The following is a 23457-nucleotide window of genomic DNA, read 5'->3' as shown; positions in this document are numbered from 1 at the left end:
TTTAAAAAAAAGAAATTTAAAAAATGTTTCTTGTACACACACAAAGCTGCCTTATACTGAAACAGACCATTGGTCCATCAAGGTCAGGATTGTCTACTCAGACTCATGACAGCTCTCCGGGGTCTTAGGTAGAGGTCTTTCCTATCACCTACTTCTTGGTCCCTTTAACGGGAGATGTCAGGGATAGAACGGGGGCCTTCTGCATACAAAGCAAATGCTCTTCCACTGAGCCACAGCCCTTCCACAAAACTGAAGTGAGAACCTGCTCTTCCAGCTTTCCCTCTGCCTGCACTTCTGTACATCCACCCATACTATTTAATAGACTCTATTTATTCTGCATTATTTTTTTCACTTTTGGCACATCACCTTGTTCTAGTTTGTGGCAGATTGTTAATGATGGATTCATATTAGTTGTGAAGGATCTACCTTCTTCTTGAATTAGGATTCTATTTCCCAAAGATTTGGGAGGATAAACTGGGATGGGAAGTACAATATGGAAAGCTTTGAACTCACTGGAGGAAGCGTCAGATATCAAGGAAATAAAGGATTTGTTGTGATCACTTTTGTTTTTCTCATAAGAACCAGAGATGTGGGTTCTCCTGAGGACTAACTGCATGATTTTATGAATTAAGGTTGCCAGCCAGGCCTGGCATCCAGTGGGAGACTGAGAGGGGCAGAGACAATAGGGGATGGCCATCAGTGATGGTGTGACATGATGGTGTGAAATGATGGTGTGAAATGATGGTGTGACATCACTTCCAGGAAACACTGGAAGTAACATTATTCTTCTCTAGAAATTGCCAAAAACTCTATGCTTTTTCCACAGAGTTTCTGGCAGTTCCTAGATGGGTATGATGTCACTTCTGAGTTTTCCCAGAAGTGGTGTTACACAGTCACTGACAACAATTTTTTAAAAATTCTTTTTCCCACTGGCTGCTGGAGGGCTGGCAGGCAAGGCCCGCTGGGGTGCAAGATCTTCCATCCCAGTAGGCACATGGAAAACCTATTCTGAATTGCAGGCAGGGGGGACTATCCACCACAAATAGCACTCCTGTTAAAACAGTTCATTTTTCACCTCCTTTCATTTCCCACCCCACTGCAGTATGGTTTTCTCCAATAGAAACTGTCCTCCAGAGTCATCCTGGCCTCCCGTGGTAGTCTTCACGGTTTGTTTCAAAATCCACTTTAGTTACCTGAATGAGGTAAATGGCAGCACACAGTGCTGCTGTTGTGCAGAATAATTTCTGCTTTAAGGAATGGCAACCAAGGTGGGCCCTTGTTACCTGGATCCTCCCTGGGGAATGATTTGACCCTGTCTCAGTCACATCCCAGTGGAATCCACAGAACAGTCGATGTCCCCCCAGGTTCCCACATTTCCCGCAGCCCCGCATTTCTTTCTCCTCCAGAAGTCACTCTGGTAAGGCTGTCTGACAACAAAAAAGGCAACTCAAAGAAGAGTCATTGGCCCTTTTCACACTGCTTACCTGCTCCCAGGACATTGTAAAATATCACGCAAAAACTGCGGAAGATAGCGTCTTCTCGCAAAAGTTTTGCGCGACGTCACAAGAAGATGCTATCTTCCGCGGTTTTTGCGCAATATTTCGCAATGTCCTGGGAGCAGGTAAGCAGTGTGAAAAGGGCCATTGTTTAAGCACTTTATATCTGACATGGTTGCCACTAACTAGAAAGCCCAGGGCTGAATTTTTAAAAAAAATACAAACAGAATGATATTAATGGTTGTTGTGGGTTTTCCAGGCTGTATTGCCGTGGTCTTCGCATTGTAGTTCCTGACGTTTCACCAGCAGCTGTGGCTGGCATCTTCAGAGGTGTAGCACCTCTTTCAGTGTCACAGCACAGTGTCACAGAGATCTTTCAGTGTCACAGCTGCTGGCGAAACGTCAGGAACTACAATGCCAAGACCACGGCAATACAGCCCAGAAAACCCACAACAACCATCGTTCTCCGGCTGTGAAAGCCTTCAACAATACATAGAATGATATTAACATTACACTATACCATAACGGAAGATCTTTTAAGTTCTCAGTAGAATGTGAGAAGATTGGAGAATATAGCTTTGTTTTATAAAAAAAAACCCTGTCACTTTGATAGAACTGAGGTTTCAGGAGAGGAGCAAAAGAGAAATAAGGACGGAATGAGTTAGAGTGCTGCAAGAAGCGCCATTTCCTTAGGATCTGTTCCAGCCACTTCTGTAAGTGGGCCTAAATTCAGAGAAATTGGTGGGGTAAGCCTGAAACTCATTAAAACAACATCAAGCAGTCAGTGCAAATAGAATATTTAACAGACATTATCCAGGAACTCCAAATGTAAGTTTCCCTTCATAATATTTATCTGCATGGAATGGGGTGTTTCTTTTTTCTTTCCTGAATGTGGTGACGGTTAGACGGTATATGCTCTGCTCAGCATTTGAGCTGTCATGATAAAAGGGCATAACCGTTGTAAATAATAGTTGTTGGCACATGAAAGGGATGTGACATGGATTGTTCTTTGGGAAGGCCAACTGCCAATTCTTTTGTTCAATTCAAAAGAAAAAAATTATAATTTCTATCTGGTGTTTTTAAGGAGCCCATAGTATGTGCTAGAGACAGGGCTGTGGATACTATGATTCCATGAGACTGCGGATAAATCACAGCATCGAAGAAAGATGGCTATGATTTTAAAACAACTTTCTATCCCTTATGGCTGTGGAGAAAAGTAGACACCTTTTCCCTAAAAAATGTGAAACATAACAGTGCTAGAAAAAAAATTGCTTTTCTTGGGAGAAGCACTTACCCATCTGTCTACAGTATGCCTAGCAAGTCTACCAGAGAACAGAGAGTGTGAGCAACATTTTTTCTTTTTCTTCCTGCAGGGGTGCTGCTGTGTGTCTCACAAGGGTGGGCTGTATAGTTTTTGCCTCTAACCCCACTCCAGTCTGCAAAGCAGGTAAACTGCCTATTGGGGGAGGAAGCTTGCCTGCCAGCCAGCAGGCATAACAAAAGCTACCTGGAGAATGAAATCACTCATACAGACAGGATCCATACTTGTATAAAATCACCAAGCCATCTCAAAGGCAAAGGTGTTGCAATGCTTTGATTGGCAGAAAGGAGAAATCATATACAAAGAAATATCAATCGGGATTATCTGTTTGGAGGGCATAATGTTAAACTGTTCTGGTTGGATAACATCCTTATCATACACATATTTGCTAAATCACTTATTCACCTCGTTGTCCCTCTTTCCACCTGAACCAAATGTTCTCCAGGTTCCATTTTAGCTCATGATTGTGGGGACTGAAACCTTTTAATCTATTTTTCATGCCTGTTTGTCCCTTTTCACAACCATCCTTTCCCCAGTGTTTTTCTTTTTACTGCTGTTTCAGCAACCATATTTACCTCAGTATTTCTCCTCAGATTATTTTTCCAGCCAGTCTTGGATCATGCTTTAGGTGTGTTGATGTCATAATGCTATACAACCAATCAAATTTATGTATGTGCTGATATCATTGCGAACAACTGTTGCAGTGATGACACATGGGCACTCCTAGTCAATCAGGGATCACCATAGACACAGCATCAATAGTGCACGGCAGTGATTTTGCACTATCCGGTTTACTGTCTGCACCGCCAACCACACTCAATGTATTGTCCCCCTCCCCATTTTCCCTTGCAGGGCTGGCCCCACCAAGCAGACAGATTAGGCAGGTGTCACTAGATATCCAAACTCTAATATTTTTATCTCTGTCCTTATACACACACTCTGTACCCAAACCCCACACTAAAGTTCAAACTATCTCTCATTGTTGCTAAATCAGTAGGAGTGAATACCAGTATGTTCTCCTAAGGAATTATGGGGATCATTTGGGGAAGGGAGAGCCACAATCTAGCAAAAAAATTTTTTGATGTGCTGTCATCTTAAGTAATCACTGTGCACCCATAGGGATCACTCTAAGAATCAAATTGTATTTTGCCTATTTCAAAATAATGTCCCTAAATCCCCCTTTCAGTTTTGACAAACACGATCACAAAAGTGGGTCTCTCACTGCAGCTCAGTACCAACATGCTCTGTCTCTTGGCATCTCTCTCTCTCTCTCTCTCTCTCTCTCTCTCTCTCTCTCTCTCTCTCTCTCTCTCTCTCTCTCTCTCTCTGTGTGTGTGTGTGTTTTAAATTTCTATTTAAAGAGGCAAAGGAAGGAAAAACAAAACCAATTACAGAACTTCCCCCGTTAGAATCAATGGCAGGTGGTCTGTATCGTATTGCAGCTCCAGTTGTCTTTTAACATGTCATCATTTTGCCTCGCTTGCTTCTGGGGTAGGCATTTAATGTCAGATGGGCTTGTAGGCACCTGATCCAAATGGCCGTCTGCAATGGATGGGAACAGGTGAGCGTGGAAGAGTCCAGTTTGGGCACCCTGTCACTTCTATGCAGATACACACGGAGAAATCTATGCCGGTGTCTTTACTTATCTTGAGAACGAAGAGATGGAGCCAGGTATTTTGCTGAGTGGATATATGAGCTGGCTGCGTTATCCATCTTTTGAGTCTATCGATATCAAAAGAGGCAGCAGCCCCATGACTTGTTATAAACAAATGTTTCATTGCATTACAAACCATTTCTTTGCTAAAACACCCATGAAATCTGCCTCCTGACACAGTTGCTCCAGCAAGCTAATCTGATTGTGATTGGCTGTGAATGAAATGGAAATGGGAAAATTCCACTAAGCACCGGCGAACATGCCGAACTGATTTCCAGCCAATTTGAAACCCAGGTTGGCTGAAGACCTTCCTCCGATAAACCCAGTAAGTGAAACACTGAAGTGTATCTGAATGTAAAAGCCAAAATCAATTTGATTTTAAATGATTTTCAACTGATTTTAAAAGGCAACGGCGTGGAACTTATGTGGAAGGTTAAAAGGCTTCAATTTGATTCCCCTCAGACAAAGACAAGCTTATTTTCCCCCTTTTATTTGATTTCTCTCTCCCCGCCTTAATCCTTCTCTTGTTTTGCAAGGCCTCTGACATCACTTAGCCAATTTTATTCAAGACCTACTGGACCAGCAACACAAAGTATTTTTTTACATTTGAAACAAAACACTGGCTAAAACACTAACAAGAGTGTGTACGTCTGTGTACAAGCCTACATATCTATGAATTAAAAAGTAAGAAATTCCATGAGATGGGCCTCACCCTTGGTTTCTCCTGCCATAACACTTTAAATCCCCTCTGAATTTAGTATCTTCTTCTTTGAAGGACTCAGAATGGCATCCAAAGTTTCCCTCCTATTTTCTCTTCAGAGCTGTGATACTGGGAGCCTGAGGGCCAAACTACAAGTGACAGAAGGCACAGGTTGGACCCTTGTCAGCTTCCCTCAAGTTTTGATGGGAAATGTAGGCCGCTTGGCGGAATGTTGGACAAGTGACAGTTGAAAAGTCCATTGGACAGCAGTCGGAGAGCCAAGCTGCAAGAGCAGGATGCCTACATTTCCCATCAAAACTTGAGGGAAGCTGACAAGTGCCCAAACTGTGTCATTCGTCACTTGTAGATTGGCCCTCAGAGAATTCCATCCTCAAATCCCCCAGGGAGCTTCAGCCTGACGCGGATTTGAATCTTTATGTCCTCACAACAGCACAGATTCTCTCATCTGTTGGTTGCTACGGTCATAGGCCATCATTCAAGTTACTCTGTACTTGTTCATTGAGGTAGGAGCTAGTTAGGTCAAAAACATTGTGCTTCGCTTATTTGTTTGTCCATCATTCTCCAGAACCAGTAATCATAGCACTCAGAATTTACAACACTCTGTATTGAAAATGCTTCATCCACATACAGTCTCTGTTATGTATGCCTGCCTGCAGTAAATGCCATGGGTATGTTATGTGCAACCTATCAATCCTCTGACCCTATGGAGAGTTCTGAATACCTTTCAATGCCTGTTACTTGGAAGTTCAGTGTGTTATCTCTCCTTTGAAGTTAAATGCTTTCACTTTTGTAGCCAGATGCAGCTGGTCTGAATTGTATCTTCCCTGAGAACAGGGATGATTTCAATCCCAACTTGCTATTGTTGCTTATTGTAGTCTGAACTCTGATACTTTTTGTCTCTGGCGTTCGCGCCAGAATTTCAACAGGCTACTAACCTGGGGCACACATTAACCTATAACTAACCATGCTTTCCCTCAACACATCACTTCTGCCAATTCCACTGTCTGAGCACCTTGAACCTGATAGATCTCTAATAAAAGTTACTTCAACCAAACCACCTTTGTGACTGATGTGGAGAACGTGGGGATTTACTTGCCAAGGACTGACAGTATCTTTCTACACAAGACTTCTTACACGAGTAGGATCATGTGAAAGATCTTATACTTGTTCTCCCATTGTGGATGCACATACACTGCTAGGAAGACAGAGTACACTTGAATGGCTGATTACACACACGTTGGATAATGCACTTTCAATGCACTTTATCAATCGTTTGAGGTGGATTTTGGGTTCCGGACATGAAAAAATCCGTTCCAAATGATCTATAAAGAGGATTGGAAGTGCATTATCCAACATGTGCGGAATCACTCAATATAAGACCACACTAAGTCCTCGTGTAAGATGTCTTGTGTAGAGAGACTCTCAGTTAGCAACTATTTCCAACCATTCTATAAAATACTTAATATCCTCCTCATATTGCAGATTCAGAGGGCAGGAACGTGAGACTAAGCAACAAGGAGAAAGGCCACCAAATGAATTTGTGGAGAGGCAAGATTTGAATTAGGGGCTTCTGTTTCACAGGTCAGTTTCTTGGCCCATATACTAGGGTTGCCCTTTATGGCTGCCGTGGGCACCCTGGCACCTGATAGTACTTCCGAAGGGCTCCCACTGAGCTTTCAGATAGTAGGTGGGGTCACTGTAAGGCAGTGCATGTTACTGGCTGCCCTCAAGCAAATGAAGGGGATTTCCACAACTGCAATAGCAGCTGCAATGAGTGGAGAATCAAGAGGACTGTTAAGTTCCGGGGACTCTGGTTCCATTTCCCCTCAGACTTCCTTTTTATTCCCCAAAGTCTTTTTTTTTCACTGCTCCCCCATTCCTGTAATTCTTTGCAAAGCAAGGAGGGAGGCACTGTGTTTGGCTATGCCTCCTATGGAAGCCATTTTGAGGGTGGAGAGCATCAATACCATCTTTCAAAATTCCAAAGGTACCCAAAGTCTCAAAAAGGTTGAGGTCCCCTGCTGTATACTATACTATACTATACTATACTATACTATACTATACTATACTATACTATACTATACTATACTATACTATACTATACTATACTATACTATACTATACTATACTATACTTTACCGCACCGCACCGCACCCCACCATACCGCACCGCACCGCACCGCACCATACCATACCATACCATACCATACCATACCATACCATACTATACTATACTAGAGGCATTTATCCCGCTCTCTTCTTTCAAAGTAACACAATTAAATGAACAGATTCATTACTAAGATGAACATTAGGCCTATACAGCCAATATGTAGTCCAACCCTCTGAAGCTGGCTTTATCAGGACTCGGAGTAGATTTGGCCATGGACATGCCCTCTCCCTGCAATGAAGAACATAACCCCAAAAGACCCTGAGATTCTGCACTGCTAATCTGGTCTGATCAGCATAGCAGGAGCAGCGCAGCTTACAGGTCATGGGTGGGATAAATCCATGCTGGGACAGGGGGTGGGGAGGTCTTTATTTGGAAGCATTTTGTTGTATGTTTCCTTTAAAATTTAAAGAACAACTTCACAGACACAAGGGCTAAGAAAACAGAGTTGCACTTACCGTAACTGCTGTTCATTGACGTCTTCTGTGCATCACATGCTGGAACTAGGGTTGTCTGGGCCAAAAAGGTGTTGTTGATACGATGCGCCTTCTGAATCTTGCTGACCGTCCTGGCAACCAATGGAATGGGAGGAAATTCATAAAAGAGGTGTCCCTCTCACGTTATCTGGAAGGCATCCCCTATTGAGTTGTGTCCTATTTCTCCCCTGGAGCAAAACCTCAGCACCTTCTGGTTCCCCTCTTTTGCAAAAAGATCTATCTCGGGGCAGCCCCAATCTCTGAACACTGGTTCCAGGTAAACATCTGTCAGAGACTATTTGTGATTCTCTGACTTCAGTCTGCTCAATTTGTCTGCCGTCACATTTACAGTGCCAAGTATGTGCACAGCCTGCAGAGAAACACCTCTTTCTACAGCCCATTCCCATAACATCATGGCCTCCTCACATAAGATTCTGGAGGTGGTGTCTCCTTGCTTGTTTAAATAAAACATGGCCATGCAATTGTCTGTCAGCACTTGAACCTTCTTTTGATGGATGATATCTGAAAAAGCTATAAGGGCATAACGAATTGTACGTAGCTCTAAGACATTAATATGTAATAGACTTTCATGTCTCAACCATTTACAGTGAGTACTGAGAGTACCACAACGAGCCCCCCAACCTGATGTAGGGGCGTCAGCAGAAACAGTCACGTCCACCTGGGTTGACCCAAACTCTACACCTTTCAGCAAATTCCTATAGTCTTTCCACCAGTCTAAAGAACTAATCACTGCTCTCAGAATCGAGTCTCTCTTATTTGGATCCTGGGATTCAAAATTGTGCACAGTCAGAAACCACAGTTGTAGTTTGCGCACATATAACCTAGCTAAGGGGAGGACAGATGTAGTGGCCGCCATCAAGCCCAAAAGGGTTTGGATGCTAAGGGCAGACTGAAACCTGCAGTGGCCAAATGGTTTCTGACAAAGAATACAACTTCCTACCTAAGGAATAAAGTTTTCTGTTCTCCTCGTCAGCAGGGGCAGCATGAGTGCCCTGTCTCTGGAGCATCAGACCTTTCAACTTTCTGGATGTTGGATGAGCTGAGGCTGGTTTTTCACATATGGTACTGATCAGTTCTACCAGACCCTCAATAATAGGGAAAGCCACATTGGAAAGGTTTCCCGAATAGAAGTGCTGTAGGGTTTTATCCTTTGGTTTTGGGTCCACAGCTGGCACCTCTATTTCCAACAACCGTGCCATCCATAACATCTGTTCAGTGTATAGTCGATAATCCTGATTGGGAGAAACTTGGCCGTTCCCCATGACCGCTTCATCTGGCAAGGGATCTGATGCTGGGCTAGGACTCCGTTCTTGGCTCCTCTCCAAAAGTTGGTAGGACGTAGCTGATTCAGGAATCTCACAGGGTGACCTTGACCCTCTGTGTTCCTCAAATGCTTCAAATCCGGACACTATTGAGTGTGTATGATAGGGTTCTCCAAAATCCAGGCCATAATTAGATGGAACGGGACATGACCACGTCATCCTGGAGTGCGAAGAATAAGGTCTTCAGGGTCCGTTTTATGCCTTTGGTTTTCCTGTACTGATAATATTGATTTATTGCTTGTAATCGTATTGTTTTATATTGCTGGGTTTTGCTGTAATAAATTGGATTTGGATTTGGATTTTGGTCTTCGGGGTCGACTGCCAAGAGTAGTCAGGTACAAATCTTTCCTGTAGCTCCCCTTCCTCAGCCAAGGAATGATATGATGGGGACCTCGAATGAAAAGATAGTGTCCGAGGTCTGTCCTTTGGGGCAGACTCTAAATGTTTGGTTTTGTACCTGGCCTTCTTATCCAGAAGCTGTATAAACTCGGAAGATGCTGCAGGTCAATCCGCGCACTTTGGATACAGGCTCTTCGGATCCATAGTCTTCGGATCCAAATTCCTCGGAACCATACTCTTCGGTTCCACCATCCACCATCCTCAGATCCAAGCTCTTTGGATCCAATCTCTTAAACTCTCGTCCCATCAATTCCAAACGACTCGGATCCAATCGCTTCTTCTTCTTGACCACTGCAGATGAAACTGGTTCGGTTCTAGCTGGTGACTTTGACGGTGGAGCGTGGGCCCAAGAGATTTCAGTGAGACTCTGGATCTCAAGTGCTTTGAGCCAATGCCAGTTCCAAGATGGATCCGATGACGATGGGGTTGAGTGAACAGAAGTGTGTCAGATCCGTGTTGGCTCTATAGACGGAGTCGAGGCTTGATCCGAGGTTGGTTGATCTCCGGTGCCCAAAGTAGGCAGGCCAGAGGTCTTTGTATCAGATGCCTTCATTGCCCTCTCCCACAACAGAACCTTGAGCCTTTTGGCCCTCTTTGCTCTGGCTTTGGGGAATGAAATTCTAGCAATGCTCGCAAGTTTGCACATTATGCCCTTCCTCCAAGCACCCTAGACAGACTGAATGACCGTCTGTTTTGGTCATTTTCATTGTGCACCTCTTAAAGAGAGCTTTTTCAGACATGTCACAAAAATCTCACGTCTCCTTTCTACTCCTTTCCTTTTCTACCACGAGTGGAATGTAGCAAGACCTTCCCGGTCAGTGGCAAAGAAGGAACTGGAGAGTCAGGGGTGGCACTCCTAGTGTCGTTTCGGCAGGAAAGGCTGCACATGCACACTGGGGAGGCAAGAGCCCCCTAGTGCACACTGGGGAGGCAAGCACCCCCTAGTGGACTTTAGATTTTTTAAAAACCTACTGATCGGCAGGCCTGCACATGCGCAGTCCCATGTGGGACTGAACAGAAGATAGACAATGAACGTGCATCTTGCTCCTAATCAAATGGTGCTTTTTGTTTTAAGAATCCAAATTCAAATGTCAGACACAATGTGGAATTCTGTGCAAGTGTCATTGTAGGAAAGATATCCAGTTATCTACCCAGGAGGCATTTTAGCCATAAGGTGCAACATGGAAGGAGGTCAGGAGTGTTCCCCCATTACTATCATTCCACAAAAAGTGCAGAAGAGAAATGTTCAGGGAGGCATTCTTGTAACAGAATTAGAACTGGTGCAAGATGGAACAGCCTAGGATAATGCCATCACGTTGCAGCTGCCTCATGGCGACCTCATAAAGTTTTCAAGGCAAGAGACATCCCGAGGTGGTTTGCCATTGTCTGCCTCTTCATAGAGACCCTGGACTTCCTTAGCTGTGTCCCAACCAAGTACTAACCATTGTCAGCCCTGCATTGATCTGACGCGATCAGGCTGGCCTTGGCTAACCAGGTCATGGGAATATGTCTGTAGTCCACTGCAATTGTCATTGTTTGTAGGCAGGGCTTTTTTTCAGCTGGAACGCAGTGGAACGGAGTTCTGGCACCTCCTGAAAATGGTCACATGGCTGGTGGCCCCGCCCCCTGATCTCCAAACAGAGGGGAGTTTAGATTGCCCTCCACGGGGCCACCAGCCATGTGACCATTTTTGCCAAGGGTGATTTAAACTTTAAAAAACTTCCCCTTTGTTCCAGCTGACCCAAAGTGACATCATTGTGTGGTCCTGGGAGCATGCACAGACTTTGCGCATGCAGATGTGGTACCAGGGGCACTACCTCCCACCAAGAGTTGCCCCCTGTGCTGAACCCAACTGAGTTCCACCACCTCTTTTCCCAGAAAAAAGCCCTGTTTATAGGTATCATCTGGTGTTTACTGCATTGTCTTATACCTTGTAGTTCCATATTCTGTGTTGCCTCAGGCAGTTCGCTGTTTTCATTGTCATTGAATGCTTTTTTCATTGTCCCTGTGCTTGCATTGTCATTGAATTTTGTCTCTCTGATCTTACTGCATTCTTCACTGGATGCCTTTTGCTGTATGATTACATTTGTTCCTTTCTTTACTCTAATCAGTCTTGAGTCTCAGTGAGGCAGGCAGGTTATAAATAAAATAAATAAATAAGAATGGCCTTGACTCCATTGTAGATATTCTTTGATTTTTATTCCATGCTTCCTTCAAGGTGTTCAGAGTGGTGTACATGGTTCTTCCCCACATTTTATCCTCCAAGAGAGAGAGAGAGATTGGTTTGAGGACAACCAGTGAGCTCCCTGGCAGAGTGGGAATTTGAACCCAGGTCTCTTCAGTCACAAAGGCTTTTTGCTGGAAACTGACCCACCAACTGAAAGACAGTGCTGTATCTGATGCACAAATTTCATGACAAATAAAGGTGGGCAGCTTTTACACATGCTGGATAATGCACTTTCAATGCACCTTAGTGATTGTTTGCCACATAATTTTTATGAGAGAAAAAAAGCCAAAAGTAAGGGGATATCCGTAGACTAGAAAATGGACTCAGTCCCCTACAATGGGTTATAACAATACCAATACCAATCAATCAACCGCCATAAGTCTGTATTTATGGTTCAACTATGCCAAATGCCAAAATCAATAGGTGCATGTTATGTATTCAACAATCCCTAAACAACATTCAATAGTCTGTACTTTACAAGTTCCAGGATGCGTACATATACATTTCATCAAAGTTCATTTACAAAAACATCATTTGTGGTCATGTCCCAAAGCCGACTCATATATATAACAATTAGTCAAGAACTGTAAACACTGGAAATAAAGTGCAAATAGTGCTGTGCAAAGCAGAATTCAATCCTTGTTTGCGGTGTCTGTCTCCCCAGACGTCCCTGCCCAATGGATAATCGGCCGCTTCCGTTTCACACGTTGTGCGGTCACACGGTGCTTCCTCAGGGGCAAGTTGTTTCATGCACAGGTTACATTCATTTATGCAATCAGTTAGCCATTACAGCTCCATAAATGATTCATCCAATGTGCAACAAGAAATTCCACTTGCAAATTGTCACTAAAATGTATTATCCAATGTACGTGAAAGTAGCCATAGTGGCGATCTGTTTATCCCATCATAGTTTTATAGATAGGAAGGGGGGAGTAACTTTCCTTGCTAGGAACTTCCTCTTAACTAAGGTTTTCCTGGAAAGCAATCTGGTAATCGGCTGTACCACTCAGGGAACTCCTGAGAACATCTAGACTGGCCCACTGAGAAGGTGCCCTTCCATCTCAGTCCTGCCACAATAACAACATGTCATGAAAACTAACGAAAACTCAATAAATATATATATATATAAATTTTATTTTCACACAGGAAATAAATATAAATTATATATATATATATATATATATATATATATATATATAGACTTTGCGAATATATATATATTTATTGAGTTTTCATTAGTTTTCATGATAATTTTCCTTTCGGTTGTATCTTCTTGTGATACTCTCTTCGGTGGTACAATAACAACGTGTAACAAGGTGGAAACCCCTGGAAAATACCTAGTACCAAACTGTGTAGAACCCAAACAGTCTGTGCATAGGAAAGAGATTCAGAGAAATATCCCAGAGAAATGTATTGTACTAAGGAAGCCAAAAAAAGTCTTTATAGAAAGGTTTATTACAGAATAAAGGGGGATATGGTGGGTGGATTCAAAAGAAGTAAGAAAGGGGACAAAATACAAAACCTAAGGAAGAGCACTCTATCACACAGTCTGTCAAATAAAAGCACTAATGTTGGTTTAACTCAGCTAAGTATGCTTTACCTAGATTGTAGCAGGTTCCTCAAAGCATGTACAGAGTTCCTTGTCGTACTAAGGTAGTGAAGGAGTCCTTAACCTCTGGCCAGTGGTTTTGGGGACACCAGATGTTCCAAACTTGAGACCACAGAAGAGTTCAGAGCTCCCAGAAATTTATGTACAATGAAATCTGATCTAAGCCAGCCTCTTGGAGAGATTGATTAGTGGATCTAACCAACCCCCAGCAAAACTCCATTTCTGATGTCAGAGACTATTGCTACCAATCAGAGAATTATTGCAGGATGATCCCACCGTACTAATGGTTCTGAACTTCCATGACAAAAAGGGGATCTGGCTCACACTGGTCGCCCTTTATCAAAAAGGTATCAAGTTGGCCAGGTAGACCCAACGTGGAATGGAGGATAAAGCATTATTCTCATGTAAGCCACAGGGGTCCAGGAACCTAGACGCTCTAGGTGGTGCTCTTGAACCATATTGAATCTTGGGATTCTGTCACACGTATTGTTTGGAGGGACAAGTTACATGTAAAAAAAAAGTATGGATGCAGGAACAGCATTATCTAACAGGTCACTTTCTGATAGGAAATTGACATGCCTGTGAATGAAATAAGAATAATCTCCACTCTCGTCCCTGAAGTTCTATGCATTATTAGTATAAGAAGATTTTAACAGGCAATAGGAAAATGAGGTTAGTGTGCATTCTGGAAATATCAGTTCATTTCCTGTCTTCACTAGCAAAATCATCGGGGTTACTGCTCACTCTAGAATCACTCTTTTCGGGGGTGGTTGAAGCACTGAAGCAAGTAGATCATGAAAAATGAAATTGTACAGCTAACTGAGGAATTAAAAACAAACCAGTTGCTAGATCTGTATGGCATTTACCTGCGTGATCTTAAGGAACTCAAATGTAAAATCATCTCCAAACAATCATTTCCAACATCAGTGAAGTTTGAGGAGAAAGCAGAGTATAAATGAGGAAAACAAGCAAACAGTCGAACAAACTGGCCTCCTGGAGAACTGGAAAACAGCAAATGTAACTTTTTTTTAAATACACTTGGGAGCCAGGAAATTACAGGCCAGTTAGCCTAAAATCTGTTCCAGGTCAATTTGGGGAAACAATGAGTAAAGACAAAATAATTAGGCAAATAGAGGAAATAGAATAATTGGTATAATTTCTGTGAAAGGAACCAACCACTTGGAATTCTTGGACAACGTTAACAAGCATGTGGCTAAGGGTGAGCCAGTAAACACAGAGTATGTATTTGATCTTCTGAAAAGCTTTTGACAAAGTCCCTCACCAAAGCTCCTGCGTCATCTTACAGTCATGGATTAAGAAGATGGGTCATTTTATGGATTAGGAACAGAAAGCGGATCTCTTCTGTGAGAAATGAACCATTGGGTCCTCAAAGCTATTTCATTTGTCCCCAAAGAACCTGGAATAAGGGGGTAAACAGCTACGTTTGTGAATCTTACCAAAGGTTTCAGGATGATGAAAAGCCACAAGGATTGTGACGATCCCTTAGATAACATCTCCCAAATGGTGAGTGGGCAACAGCATGTTCAGATGATGTTTAATGTGAAATGTGGCAGACTGGGGCAAAAGCTCCTACTTTTACATGCACACTGAAGAGGTCTGTACAGTCAGGAAACAGATAGTGGAGCCATAAAGGATAGCTCAATGAAAATGTCATCTCAGTGTACGGCAGTAGTAAAAAAGACAAAGGAATAGGGCTGCCAGGAGCAGGTCAGTTTTAGTGGGAAAGTTGGGGGCGGGCCTTGGGGAGGGGAAACATTATGCTACATGGTGATGTCACTTCCTGAAGAAGACCTAGAAGTGACATCATGATGTTAAGTGACGTTAGGGATCCCATTCCCCCAGTGGGGGCCAGTCACTCATTCTCATTCCAGTTTATGGCGACCCCGTGAATTAACAGCCTCCAGAATGTCCTATCATTGACAGCCTGTGGGCAATGCAAGTACAAAATGACAAACATTTCAATGAAAAGAAAAACCCATAAATGTTCCAATAGTGAATTTTAGATCTCTAGAAGTCTCCACTGGGGTTTTATGCTGACAGAAACTGTTTTATCCAAACTATACCTATTTAGACACAAAACATCTGACATCACGCCATGAAAATGGGATCATGCTGCGATGATGTCATAAATTGCTCCATGAAGACGCCCTCATTCCGTGAGTCTTGCGCGATGGTAAGATGTGTGGAAATGGCCAAGGTAAGCTGTTTGTGTGCAAGAAAATAGTTGTAAACAATCTATTCATTTGCATAGAGTTGTGGAGAGTAGGGCAGGGGCCTCCTCATGGTGTGCACTATCAACCCTCCGAAAAGCTTCAACCCTCTGAAAATTCTGTGCAATCCACACTGGCAGTTGATTAAGAAACAGGAGTAATCACGTGATGGGAATGAATCCTTTCAAACAGGTCATTTCATAGAAAAAGAGCTGGAGGAACTCATTAGCATGCCTCATTAGCATATGCCACACCCCTTGCCATCACTGAAAGTGTGTCATTAGCATAGCTGATTTGCATATGCTACACACCCCTGACATCACAAATCCTGGCTGTTTTGGACCCAATCCTGGCCGTTCAGGGCTGAAATTGGGCCCAAAATGGTAAAAGGGGGCTGAAAATGGCCAAAAAGGGGCCAAAATGGTCAGGATCAGGCTGCTGCTGAGCAGGAGAGTGATCCTCCACCTGTCAGAGGCCTGATCCAGTCCGTTTAGGCCCCAATCCAGGCCGAAATGGGCCCAAAATGGCTGAGAGTTAGGTGGGTGGGGCCTCCTGTCGTGTCCTCTTTGGTGAACTTCCGGAACTGTGTTCCTGTGTGTTCCCCCTCAAATTGAGCCCTGCTTTCAAACCACTTCAATATTCTTAGAAACTATAATCTGTCTACAGTCTAAGTTGATTCATCTTGTCTTTGGTGGAAAGCATGCTCTCCATTAGCTTCCCCAAACTATATATGACAATGGAGAACTGAGCCATTCTCTGAGGAAAAGGGAAGGCACTATGGCTGAGTGGCAGAGCATCTGCTTTGCATGCAGAAGGTGCCGGGTTCAGCCTACGGCATCTCTAGTTAAAAGACTCTGTTGGTAAACAATGTGAAAGTCCTCCACCTGAGAGAGTGGAGTGTTGCTGCCACTCAAACAAGACAAGAGTGACCTTGATGGACCATGGCCTGACTCAGTTGAAGGCAACTTCATGTGTTCAAAATGCCACTAGTAGATGTATAGCAAGCTATTGAGAGTTCTTTTCTTGTGGGGGAGTTCTCTCCCACCTCGTAATCTAAGGCTGCATCCACACAGTGTTGACTATTGTGCTATAACAGTCACTTTTAATTAGATTTTCCTGTGTGGGAAAAGCCAACCTAGTTCCCAGTAAGTGCTATAGCACAACAACAGCACAATATTTGGCAACATATCAATGTAGACTATGGCCGTTTCCACATGGCTTATCTTATTCTGCAAAATAGCGAAATCTCGCATGAAATCTCGTGAGAAGACGCTGTTATCACGTCTTCTCGCACAATAACAGCATCTTCTCATGCGATAACAGCGTCTTCTCACGAGATTTCGTGCGAGATTTCGCTATTTTGCAGAATAAGGTAAGCCGTGTGGAAACGGCCTATTTCAGCTTAGCCCATGCTCAGCTGTGAAAACCCTTTTACTGATGTAAAATTAGAGGAATGCAGCATTACCACATATACAACCTCACTACAAGCCTCCAGAAATGGTAGAATTAGTTGCCAATGTTGCATGCATTATTGGATAAGAAGCTTTTAGGAATAGACTCTCTCTGTGCACAACATCAGCAGGAATAAGTACTCCCCACGAACTAAAACGCGGGATGTGTCACGTCACAATTGGCCGTCTCACATATTCAGTGTAGAATTTCAACACAAACAACAACAGGTAATTCGTCTAGATTATCAAAGCCATCCATTGAGGGAGACTAAGATGTGGTCATTAAGACGTTTCTGTTCAGAAATTGATGGGAAAAATAAGATGTCCCTGGACCAAAAAGGCACCATTCAGTGTGAGAGGAAAGATAGGTGGGAGCCTGGACCAGTGTTATGGAGATAGATGAGGAAAGGGAGAAGGAGAAGAAGACAAACGAGAAGAAACCATCATCTGTGGTGACCTAAGCAAGAGGAGAGGTTACTGCCCTGAAGAACTGAATATTGACCGTCAGGAAGTCCTCATAGAGAGGGACAGAATGACAAAGCTTAGAAGAATGGATGCAAGCAAACACAGTCATACACACAAGATTTGTTTTAGCTGGAAAGGAGGACTAAGCCAGAGTCTCCACGAGTTAGCCTGGGGGTTGAAGGGAGAGAGAAAAGTGGCCTCACAACTGGGGGAGCGTTTCAGGCAAAAGGTCTCACAAAGAGGAAAGGGCAGAGCCATTTCAAGGAGCAGGATAAGGCATTTAAGATCTGGTGTGTTATCAGAAGAAGGAACTTGACTGTGTGTGTGTCAAGATGGATGTAGTAGAATGTGACTCACAATTCTGAAACCAGTGGTGTTCACTTCGGCAGCACATATACAATTCTGAAACAAGTGGATTGTCCCCCGCAGATGTTTGGGAGCATGCCTTGTTTTGAAAAGAGAGGTTGAGTCTTAATGTCAAAGAAATTTCCCTGTAGTTCTATTGCCTTTATTTTATTTTTAGCGAGAGTTTTACATTATGATGCCTTGAGTTTTACTTAAATTAAATGTCAAGTATAATTTGGCATTCCCCGGAATGAATTATGGGCCTGCTCTGACAGAGTATGGGAAAGCTTGCATTTGGTGTGTTCTTAAATTGGTGTCTGCCTTGCAAGTGAGGTGAAGGGGGCTAATTGATTAGGGACCCGACAGGATGTCATCTCGCCTGCTCAGCATAATCCTAGAGCACCTTTAGGGAAGCAGAAATTGGTCTTTAAAACAAGAAGTGGAGGGAAACGGTGGGGGACATCCTTTACAATGAGTGGTTTCAATATTATGGGAGGTGTACTTCTGCACTTGGAACAGACACAACAAAGACATTTGTAAACTGGTCCAAAGGGAACACCAGTCCACACATCTCTACAGCAGCTATCCCCAGTGTGGCACTTTTCAACTAGGGTTGTCAACTCCTGATGAGGAAATTTTTTGAGAGTTAGGGGTGGAGTATGGGGAGGGTGGAGTTTGGGGAAGGGAGGGAGCTCAGCAGAGATGTGACGCCATAGAATCCATCCTCTGGTGCTGCCATTTCTTCAGCTGAACTGATCTTCATAGTCTGGAGATCAGTTGTAATTCTGGGAGAACTCAGGCCTCAAGTGGAGGATGGCAAGGCCTGCTGCCAACATGTACCCTGGTGCCAGTTTGGTTCTTGAGTCTTCGGGATAAAATCCAAAAGGGATTTTGAATGGGAGAAGAAAAACCAGGAGGGAGCTTCAGGCTGCTCTCTAACTGTTGACAGAAGCAAAGTGCTGAGCTCATCCAAGACATTAGCCATCACCCTGCACCCTTCACTTCACCACAGACTTCCTTATGTCTCTCGCAGTAGAAAAGAGCAAGAGTACAGTAGCACCTAGAAGACTAACAAAATTTGTGGTAGGGTATGAGCTTTCATGAGTCTCAGCTCACTTCTTCAGCTGTGACTCACAAAAGCTCACACCCTGCCACAAATTTTGTTAGTCTTCTAGGTGCTGCTGGACTCTTGCTCTTTTCTACTGCTACAGACAGGTTAACACGGCTACTCATCTTATGTTTCTTGGTCTATTCTTTATAAACTTAAATCAAACAGTGTGTCTTCTCCAAAGGAAAGAGATTATCCTACCATGGCAACCATTTTAGATGGCCCCTGCCCCGTGGCAGCCATATTGTCAACTGTCATCGCACCCATGGCAGCCATTTTGTAATGGCACTTGCTATTTTTCTAACCATGATCTGGGAAAATTTGAGGTTGCTCACTGAACAGATCAGAAATAGTCAGGGTTGCCAGAAGGGTTGCCAACCTCCAGATAGTAATAAACAACAACTGTGAAATCCTGACGAAATAAAGACTTAGAAAAATTACAAAAGTATTCTTGCTGTTATTTCCCAATTCCATTTGCCATTCAATACATCATCAATACACACAGTCTTCATATATAGACCTATACATAAAGTGCTAGTGCAAAGTCATGATGGTATCACCTATGAACAATTATTATTTCTGAAGTCCATCAGTATTCTTGGAATTTTCTCAAGAAGTTCATAGGGTCAGAATTCAAGTACAGGTCCAGACATGTGCAGGTTGGATAAGACCATCTAACGGGCCAACCGGTTCATTTGGGGGGTCCTGTTTCCGAGTCTTTTTCAAAGATGGTTATCACACTGACGTAATTCTCAGTATTCAGAAGCTCCCATTTAAACTCCACTCAAAAAAGCGTCGGGCGCTGCTCCTAGAGAAGGCTGCGTTTCCAGGTAGTGCCAGGAGACCTGTTGGGATCACACCTAATCTCCAGATGACAGAGATCAGTTTCCCTGGAGAAAATGGAGGGTCTCGCATTATACCCTGCTGAGGTCCTTTCCCTCCTCAAGCCCCACCCTCCCCAGGCCCCACCCCCAAATATCCAGGAATTTCCCACCCCAGAGTTGGCAACTCAAGTTGCCAGGCCAAGCCTGGCAATTGGTGGGTGGGTTGGGGGACCGGGACAAGGGATCTATTTTGTACAGCAGTTATAAGTAGACTTCTTGGGGAGGGGGGAACAATAACTTGTGAAGGGCCATTTCCAGTTACCTGCCAGGGATGTGCCATGTTTGTTTTCTTCCCTGAGGGCAAGAAAGACTTTATTTGTCCTAAGAGCAAGCTGGTAGTGTTACTAGAAGAAAAAAGTTAGGAGCCTGAAGGAATGGATTGGCACTCATCAAGGCTTTTTTTCAGCTGGAACACAGTGGAACGGAGTTCCGGCACCTCTTGAAAATGGTCACATGGCTGGTGGCCCCGCCCCCTGATCTCCAGACAGAGGGGGCTTTAGATTGCCCTCCGTGCGAAGGGCGATCTAAACTCCTCTCTGTCTGGAGATGAGGGAGCGGGGCCACCAGCCATGTGACCATCTTCTCCGAGGGCAACCCACTGAGTTCCTCCACCTCTTTTCCCAGAAAAAAAGCCCTGGTCTTGGTCAAGAGATCAAAGGAGGAGAAGATTTCATCAACAGAAGTCTTCAGGCCCTGCAAAGGTATGGAGAGAGTGGTGGAAGGGACAATAAAGCAGAATATTTTCCTAATGACCCTCCTCAGAGATTGACGACATGAGCCAGAAGGTGCAGAGCAAGATGGCACTCAGTGCCGCTGAAGCTGAGAAATCAATTCCAGGCCCTTGCTGACGTGACAGAATCACTGACTGATGTACAAAAACTAGGACTTGAAAGGACAAGTAGGGGCACCAGGGAGCTACAAACAAATAACATTGGAAGGAAAAGGAATGTCCCGGGGATTGGTAGTAAAGAGTCCAGTAGCACCTTTAAGACTAATCAACTTTATTGTAGCATAAGCTTTCGAGAGCATTCTTCAGATGCATCTGACAGAGAGATCTGTGGTTCTCAAAACCTTATGCTACAATAAAGTTGGTTAGTCTTAAAGGTGCTACTGGACTCTTTACTATTTTGCAACTACAGACTAACACAGCTAACTCCTCTGGATTGGTGATTGGTGACTCTCTGCTGAAGGATATGGAACATCATGTGTCCAGGCTTTTTTTTTTTTTTTTTTAAGGACTAATAGCATTTTATTCCAGCATAAATTTTCAGGGACCACCACCAACTTCTTCTTTTTTTTTTTATATAATTTTTTTTATTTTTCATAACTACAAAACACTACACAACACTACACAAGACTATCACAAGGAAAGGGGAGAAGGAAGGGACAAAGGGGGGTGGAAAAAGAAAAAAAGAAAAAGGGAAAAAAAAGAAAAAGGGGGGGGGAATAAACTACAAACACTAAACACTACACTTCAATGTTTCCCTTCATACTGTCATAATACAAAAATAGCTCCATAGGATAATGATGGAGTGGTTAATCATACAGAAAATAAACATTTCAAATTCTGATTAAACTTTCCTCCCCCTTCTAGGTCCCGGACGCAGTTCTCTCTGTACAACCGCTGTTGCGGTGCTCTCCTCCTCCTCCCCCCCCTCCGGCTCCTCCTTTTCTTCGTTCTCGGTGCAGCAGAGTTCTGGGTTTTTATTCTCAAAATCCTTTAGTTGATCTTCTGATAATATCTTATAGGCCTGATCTTTATATCTGAACCATATTCCTTCCGGGAATAACCATTTGTACTTTATTCCATGGTCCCTCAGAAGAGCTGCAAACTTTTTATATTTAAAACGCCGTTTCCGGACTAGAAATGGAACGTCCTTCAAAATCTTGACTTTCAAACCCATAAAGTCCAAATCCGCATTGTATGAGTTATATAGGATGGTGTCCCGAATCTTTTTAAATGAAAAGTCAATAATGATCTCACGAGGCAACTGTCACTTTGTTGCATATTTTGAAGAAGCCCGACGGACCTCCAAAATGGCGCTTTTAACCTCTTCTTTAGTCGTCCTCGCGGGTATCGCCAATAGTTCCGAGACCACCTCCCACAGATCCTCTTTTTCCTCCTCTTTCACGTTTTGGAGACGCAAAATTGTCTGCGTTCGTTCCACCTGTAGCCCGATCAGCTGGTTCTCAACCAACTTCAGCTCCTTTTTCGTAGCCTTCACAAGTGACGCACTTTCCAGAGCAGACTTCTCTGCCCCCCCCGCTGCTGCCTTAATGGTTTTCACTTCGCTTTCAATTAAGCCCACCCTTTGATCAGTTTCGTTCAGCTTGTCAACAAAGGGTTTTATGGCTTCCACCACCGCCCTGCGCACCAACTCTTCGAGCGACTCCCCCTTCAAGGTAGCCGAGATTGACTTACCGAGAGCGGGACTTTGCTTCTTTGCTGCCATTTGGGGGGGGGGCACCAACAAAATTCTGGAACTCAGCGAAGGGGAAGAACGAGTCTTCTTCAGATCAACCTCTCCTTCACAAACGCTTGTAGAACAGAAGGGATTCGCTTGTTTACGGGCTTCCGCCTGCTTCTTTTATTTGCCGTTTCTCGTTGCCCGGCGGCACTCGAGGCGCCGCGCACGTCTGCCGGCCTCCATAGGGACAAACGGGCAATTCCCCCCCCCGCATTGATTTCGGGGAGTTCTTCCCGCCGCGTCCCGGACCCTGGCTCCCTCCCTGGGAGTCCTGGGGGCTAATCCTTGCGGATCAGCCGCCCGGTCAGGGTGCCCGGTCGTTTCCTCCCGGACCAGCCGAGAGGAGCGTCCGGCATGGCTGAGAAAATGAAACCGAATCCTCATGTGTCCAGGCTTGACCACATGGTCCAAGAGGTGTATTGCTTGGCAGGGGCAAAGATGAAGGATATCACAGACTGGATGGCCAAGCTAGTCAAACCAACAGAATATTATCAGTTTGTGATAGTCCATGTGGGAACAAACGACACTGGCAAGAACACCATTGAACACATTAGGGCTGACTGTGAAGTCCTGGGGAGGTGGCTGAAAGGAATGGGGACACAGCTGGTATTCTCTTCAATCCTGCAAGTCAGAAGAGGAGGAACACAACAGGAACAGAAGATTATGGAGTGAACCACTGGCTCCGTTCATGGTACCAGCAGGAGCACTTTGGATTCTGGAACCATAGACTACATTTTCTTGTCAATGGCCTGCTTGCATGCACTGGACTTCATCTGTCAAAGACAGGGAAGAATGTCTTTGGAAGGGACTTGGGGAGATTCATCGGGAGGGCTTTAAACTGACATCACAGGGGAATGGAGACAACTGGTATAGGAAGAAGGAGAACAAATAGCAGAGGCCTACCAGGGAAGGCCAGGTCAAAGAGGGGCGATGTAGGAAGGCTTCCGGTGCCAATATACCAATGCCCAAAGCTTGGGCAATAAGAAGTAAGAACCTGATCTACTAATGCAGACGAGAAGATATGACTCTATGATTCTATGAGTACAACATTGCTGCTGTTGCTGTTTTTTATTTTTTTCTCTCTGAGTGGCAG

At 44.0% G+C, this 23457-nt stretch overlaps 1 long non-coding RNA gene across 2 annotated transcripts in view; it reads right to left on the bottom strand.

Annotated features, from left to right (window-relative positions):
* LOC129332809 (uncharacterized) overlaps window positions 1–23457 on the bottom strand; it is an 85125-nt gene that overhangs the window by 60141 nt on the left and 1527 nt on the right. For both annotated transcript variants that reach the window (XR_008597339.1, XR_008597340.1), the window contains exon 2: window positions 7817–7926. This is a non-coding gene — a long non-coding RNA (uncharacterized LOC129332809). The remainder of the gene's footprint in view (window positions 1–7816; window positions 7927–23457) is intronic.

This window comes from Eublepharis macularius, chromosome 6, assembly GCF_028583425.1.
Source record: "Eublepharis macularius isolate TG4126 chromosome 6, MPM_Emac_v1.0, whole genome shotgun sequence".
NCBI lineage: Eukaryota > Metazoa > Chordata > Lepidosauria > Squamata > Eublepharidae > Eublepharis > Eublepharis macularius.
The sequence above is the reverse complement of the archived record's forward strand: the minus strand, read 5'-3'. Positions and strand labels throughout refer to the sequence as shown.